The sequence below is a fragment of the Macrobrachium nipponense genome, chromosome 1, assembly GCF_015104395.2.
Source record: "Macrobrachium nipponense isolate FS-2020 chromosome 1, ASM1510439v2, whole genome shotgun sequence".
Classification (NCBI taxonomy): Eukaryota; Metazoa; Arthropoda; class Malacostraca; order Decapoda; family Palaemonidae; genus Macrobrachium; species Macrobrachium nipponense.
In genome coordinates, this window is record NC_087200.1 from 135,951,081 (window position 1) to 135,958,580 (window position 7,500).

The window sequence follows — 7,500 nt, forward strand, 5'->3', positions numbered from 1 at the left end:
AAGCCTTGGAATGAAAACAAATATTTCAAGACATCCGGCAGGTGGTATTACCATAGATGATAGAGTCTAATTATTGACAAAAGGAAATTACCGCGATATGGTTCATTTCCAATAGAGATCGGAACTTTTGGTACCTCCAGCATTGGCGAATTCTCTTTTGATATACGGTCATCATTTGGGTGTTTTTATCGATATTAGATTAGCATTACATAATAATAGATGATGTCCTTGATGGCATTCAATCGAGAGGGGCTTTTTACGGTAATTACATTATAAACTGTTTGTCCGTCTGTCCGTCGGCCTGCCTGCCTCGTCGAAGGATGAATGAATATGTATGTAGTGACGGGGTGCAGTTTTATTACATATTATATTCACTATTGGATATTTCATTTTCTAGACTACGGAGATAATAATGGAAATGATCCATCAGTTCTCAGCATTCTGGATGAGTGTTCCCGCTGGCACTTCCTCGCTGATGAAAAATTCCTTGTTTTATTTCCTGTTCCCACTTCCAAGGGGCTCCAGGAGATATCTTGTACGAGAATCTAAGAAAACTGTGAACCTAATGACTCACTGATCATTGAAAGTCCGTGACATTCCCGCAGGCACCCTAAGATTAAAAGGGGGAAAAAGCGTAACAGTAACAGACTTTTTCAAAAAAATGCATTTTTTCTCTGAGAATCGAAAGAGCAGGAATGAATCTTTAGATCGTGAATTCATGAATATCCATCATCAGCTGGTACGAATATTTCAATAACCAAGGGTAAAATTCTCAGTGCTTTGGGAGGAAAATTTGTGCTATAAATCATCTAATGAAATATTAGATTTGCAGGCTTTTCATACATGGCCGTTATGATTTAGACTGTGGACGTATATTCCATTTTTCATATGTTTTCAAATATTAAAAAATAAACTTCATATGCTGAATGTCCTTAGGCATAAAAGAAGTGTATAAAAACACTGTAGTTTTACATTTGATTAAAAGGAATTTAAGTCAAATTATTCCATTAGTTCATAAATAATGATTAAATCAGCTTTGGTTTAGTTACTTATCCAATCGCATTTCACATCTTATTCAGTGACGCCTCAAGTTGAATCAGCTACTGAATAAAATTGATTTCCCATTGTGAACGCCCACTGAACCAGAAGCAAAATCTAGAAATGAAACCGAGTTACGAAACTTCCTTGAAAAAGTGGGACGCTATATCTTAAAAACGAACGATAGAATCTTCTTGAAAACAATCCCATTTTATTTGCCACACCCAAATTATTGTTGGTGCAGTTTTTCTGATAACTATTATTAATTTCCTTTGATAGCTGCTTATTGAGGTAATACGCTTTCCGGCGTTCACTGATTAAGACGTGCAATGGGAATCAGTAAGTGACTAAAACAAAACTGATTATATTATCAATTATAATTTAATAATTTAAGTCAAGTCTCATTTCGTTAAATGTATTTGGTAATTTTCGTAACAAGGCACCATTCCAGAATACTGCAGGTCAATATTATTTCAGATTGAATAAATTCCTAAGTACCCTCAATTAAATTCACAGGAGAGATAGAAACAGAATTTCTTTTGGTTTCGACGTTTCGTTATGAGAACCAAAAGGAATCCCAAAGTTACAGTTTGCAGAAAAAAGAAAAATAAATAAATAGATAAAAAATAAAACTACGAATGTAAATTGATGCAAATTTGATTCCCGTCGCCATGCAAAAAACCAAGAGTATGGCCTTTTTTTTATGTTTTCGAGGCAATGTGGTTCAGTGACCCAGGCCTCAGGAAAGTTGAATTTCAGAGTAGAAAAATCGGTGCATTTCGGAATATCCATCTTATGTTTTAGGCAGAGCCTTTCTTCTTATGTATGGTGAAGCTGCATCTAAAGAGTGTTCCTATAGAATGTCTATTTGGTAAAGCTACATCCAAAGAGTGTTCCTATAGAAAGTATGTTAGTGAAGCTACATCCAAAGAGTGTTCCTATAGAAAGTATATTTTGTGAAGTTACATCTAAGAGTGTTTCTACAGAAAGTGTATTTTGTGTAACTACATCTAAAGAGTGTTCCTATTGAAAGTATGTTTTGTGAAACTACATCTAAAGCGTGTTCCTATAGGAAGTATATTTTGTTAAGTTACATCTAAAGGTGTTTCTATAGATAGCATATTTTATGAAGTTACATCTAAGAGTGTTTCCATAGGAAGTATATTTTGTGAAGCTACATTTCAAGGGTCTTCCTATAGAAAGTATATTTTGTGTAACTACACCTAAAAAGTGTTCCTATAGGAAGAATGTATTGTGAAGTTACATCTAAGAGTATTTCTATAGAAAGTATATTTTATGAAGTTACATTTAAAGAGTTTTCCTATAGAAAGTATATTTTGTGAAGTTACATCTGAAGGGTGTTCCTATAGAAAGTATATTTTGTGAAGTTACATCTAGAGTGTTCCTATAGTTAGTATATTTTGTGAAGTTACATCTAGAGTGTTCCTATAGTTAGTATATTTTGTGGAACTACATCTAAAAGGTGTTCCTATAGAAAGGATATTTTGTGAAGTTACATCTAGAGAATGTTCCTATAGTAATAGAGAGTATATTTTGTGAACTATATCTAGAGAGTGTTCCTATATTAAGTATATTTTGTGAAACTCCATATAAAGAGTTCCTATAGAAAGTATATTTTATGAAGCTGCATCTAAAGGGTGTTCCTATAGAAAGTATATTTTGTAAAGTTACATCTAGAGTGTTCCTATAGGAAGTATATTTTATGAAGTTACATCTAAAGGGTGTTCCTATAGGAAGTATATTTTGTGAAGTTACATCTAGAGAGTGTTTTTATAGTAAGTATATTTTGTTTCATCTAAGAGTGTTCCTATAGAAAGTATATTTTGTGAAGTTACATCCAGAGTGTTCCTAAAGTAAGTATATTTTGTGGAACTACATCTAAAGGGTGTTCCTATAGAAAGTATATTTTGTGAAGTTACATCTAGAGAGTGTTCCTATAGGAAGTATATTTTGTGGATCTACATCTAAAGGGTGTTCCTATAGGAAGTATATTTTGTGAAGTTACATCTAGAGAGTGTTCCTATAGGAAGTATATTTTGTGGACCTACATCTAAAGGGTGTTCCTATAGGAAGTATATTTTGTGAAGTTACATCTAGAGAGTGTTCCTATAGTAAGTATATTTTGTGAAACTACATTTAAAGAGTGTTCCTATAGAATGTATATTTTGTGAATCTACATTTAAAGTGTGTTCCTATAGAGAGTATATTTAGTTAAGCTACATCTAGAGAGTGTTCCTATAGTAAGTATATTTTGTGAAACTACATCTAAAGAGTGTTCCTATAGAATGTATATTTTGTAAGTTTCATCTAAGAGTGTTCCTATAGGAAGTATATTTTGTGAAGTTACATCTAAAGTGTATTCCTTTTGAAAGTATGTTTGGTGAAGCTACATCTTAAGGGTGTTCCTATAGAAAGTATATTTTGTGAAGCTACATCTAAAGGCCGTTCCAAAAAGAAGGACCTTCTTGTTTTGCCTTATTATAGTTAATTTGTATCATTAACTGATGTTTAAAAATTTTATATATAGCTTATTCCTTTAAAAATGACCACACGCTCGAAAAGTATTAATGAGATATTCCCCTCACCTGCCGGTATATGCATTTATGAAATTTCGTGTGGTCAGTGAAACGAAAAATAGGTTCGCCAAGGTTGGAAGGCTTCGTCAACAACAAAATAACTACATTTACATAATTTTAGAACAATTGATATACCTAAGCAATTGGTTGCAAATATTACATTACAGTAATTATGGAATATAGTGGTCAAGCAATAATGGGGAATACATGGTAGGCACTCTATATTACAACCAAATTATAATCGTGTCTTAAAAAAATAATATTTAATAATTTGATTAATACTATTCTATAACTATGCACATTCATGAGCTATTTTAAGCATTTTATAACGTTTAGCTTTTAAAAAGTCTAATCTGTTGCCGTCTACGCATTGCTGACACGAGGCGGCAAAAAAAAAAAAAAAAATTAAAATTCATCTCGGAGTTACTAAGCCATAACTACGCATAAGCAATAACAGGAAAGCGCTTATCAGTCTTCTGTTTTCTTCACCATTTCCATCTTTTAACCACAGCCAATGAATGTAGAAGCAATCTTTCACAAATATTGACATACAAAGGTACGCGCACACACGCACAAATATATATATATATATATATATATATATATATATATATATATATATATATATATATATATATATGTATATATATATGTATGTATATATATATATATATATATATATATATATATATATATATATATTATATAGCCATATTTTTATACACACACTAATATTCCTAGTATCCGATTCACTTCACTTAGGTAATAACTTGCAGTACAAATGTAATTAACTTGTGCATTATTTTGGGTGCAGGAACTGGTATGCTCTGATCTGATAAAGGTTTATTTCGTTGAAGGATGGGACTCAGATTAGCTCCAACTACCATTCTTTAACCACCGTAATATTCCTTCCATTTGCTCGGAAACCAGCTCTATAGTTCTCTCGTTGGCGAAACAAAGAAGACATTTCGTTCTTCATGGAAGAGAATTATGACCTTGTTCCCAAGATGACTTCAACTCAGCAGAGAAGAATTTGAGAAGATTTTGAGATGATTTTTTGAGATGATTTCCTCCCGAGATTTTCTACTCCTGAGGAGACTCCTCTTCTTCAGCCAGAGATCAGACATAATTGAATGAAGAATGAAGTGAACTAATAAGGCTGAATGACTGTGAAGGGAAGATCCTCTCCCTCGGATTGTGACGCCTCCTCTCGCTAAAGCGTTCTCTTAGTTTGTGGAAGAAAAAACAGTGTCAATATGTCCGTCTTTTTTATTTATAGTATATATATATATATATATATATATATATATATATATATATATATATATATATATGTGTGTGTGTGTTGTGTGTGTGCTGTGTGTGTTGTGTGGTCTATATATATATTTATATATAATATTTATATATATAATTATTAATAATATTATATATATATTACATAAAATTAATATTATAAATATATATTATTTATATATATATATATTATATATATTACATCGAGCTACAAATGTCCTTTAATATCTAAGATAATTGAATCTTGACTTTCTTCTCTTTTGCCCTCCAAAACAGACGCCCTTGTTAGCCAAAGACCTTTCTGGAAAAGTTCCTCAGGAAGTTCACTGCAGCCCAAGAAGGAAATGCTGAAAGCGAAATATATGAAGCAATCAAGCCACACGGTACATTCCATGGCCTGGAAACTCCGTTTTTTCCTGGGCTACAACGCCTGGAAATATAAGCAATGAGATAAAATACTCAAAAGGAAAGGAACAGGAGGCAGGAAAAGGGGCTAAGAAAGCATGACATAGCTAGGCGGAAGTGAAAGATTTACCGCAAACATTATTTACATACAGACACACACGCACACGCGCACACATACACACACACACACACACACACACACACATATATATATATATATATATATATATATATATATATATATATATATATATATATATATATATATATATATATATATACACTGATGAAGGATTGTCTCTACATTCAGTGACTGAACATCGACGAAAGGAGGAAATGGTAGAGAAAACAGAAAAGTGTTAAGCACTTCCCTGTCATTGTTTACACCACTAAACGGTTACGTGATACGGAGAGGACAGTTTGTTCATGTCACCTCTTGACAACAACACACAAAAAGGAACAAGAAACACAATTTTTAAACCAAACTATTAACAATATTTTTAATGAAAACTGCATTGCTTGTAAATAATCCTGGACTACTAATTAACTTGTTTTATTCTTATTTAACATTCACCCTTTATTTCCATAAATGAGCTGTCTCAGTTATCTGCGAACAATCTGCTCCCTAATTGCTTCACTTATTGTCCGACCGCCTCCAAAATTGTCTCATCCTACCGTCATCCGATATATTCATTCCCATTACCTTTACAAATCAACTGCCTTCATTCCCTTTCCATCCAAATTGATATACATTGTGCCATCTCTCAGACTTCCATTTACTGTGATCACCTAATTTTTCACCTTTACACGCACAAACACACACACACACAATCCTGGAACTTAGACCGTTAGATATATCTCTAACACACTTAGGCTAAAGCGGAGAAAACGAAATTCCCAGAACACAGTTCCGAGATGTTACAATTCGCTCAACTCTCATCATTTGTCAGGATTCTTCGTTTAAACTACAACTCTCCTCAACAGGAAGATCTGTCTGTTGCAACTCTGAAACTTTGATCAGAGATGGTGATTTCATTTACCTTCAATATGCTACTGATTCAACGGTTATCTTTCTATATAATTTTTCTCCGCAGTGATATCTGTTGGATATCTAGATCATTTATTTGTTAAAAATGATAACTTTTAGTTCTAAAAACATGTTCCTAATTTGTTCTATTATTCTGTTTTGTGTCATTTTTTTCATAGCATATTTCTGTTTACTTAAAAGCAGCCTGGACCAAAATCAAGGCTTTTGATGTTATTGAAATACGCACACATGCTAAATTGTGTATTATATTTTTCTATCTCTAGTATAATTATAGAACGAAATAAAATTTAAATCAATCTTTAAAAATTTTAAAATTAAAATAAAAATATTTCATTTATTCTATCAGCCACTATTTCCCCCACAAAACCGTGAGATTGTCGAAGTAAAATCGAAATATTGTATAGAATACATAACTTATACATTTAATAATTTGATATAGGTAATTACATTATTTAACAGCACATAAACACACACATATACATATTATATATGTATATATATATATATATATATATATATATATATATATATATATATATATATACGTATATATATATATAAGCTTTAGAATACTTGATAGATTTGTTGCTTCGACCAATTCCATTAATTCACATAACATAGTCTCATTTACAGTTATATCCATTTTGCTTTTCGTTTAATTTTCATGCAAATTGAAACATGGATTTAAACTGCAAAAATACTTTACATAACGTTGCGTAGGAATTAATGGCGGAATGTACAGTAGATCCCATTTGCATATTATTTGCTTTATTTGAAAAAAGATGCAAACCGCAAGAATCTGATTTACCTAAAATAAAATAAAAGTGAATTAATATTGAAAATTGGATTAGACACCATCTGCATAACATTGTTTCATTTCGGAATCTTCTCAGCACAGATTCCACCCAGCCATTGGCTAGTGTGTAATCCTACGGAAGTGAAAGTTGGACAAAGTTTTTGTAAGATTTTCAACAACAAGACGGAAGTCTTGCGAAAGTTTGTCAAAGCGGATTTAGGGAAAAATTTCTCAAAAGTTATACGTGAAAGTGTGGCTCTCTTTGGATTTCTGATTCGGAGATTATGGTAATAAGAGATGACTAAAGATTGTAGCTGCTTCAG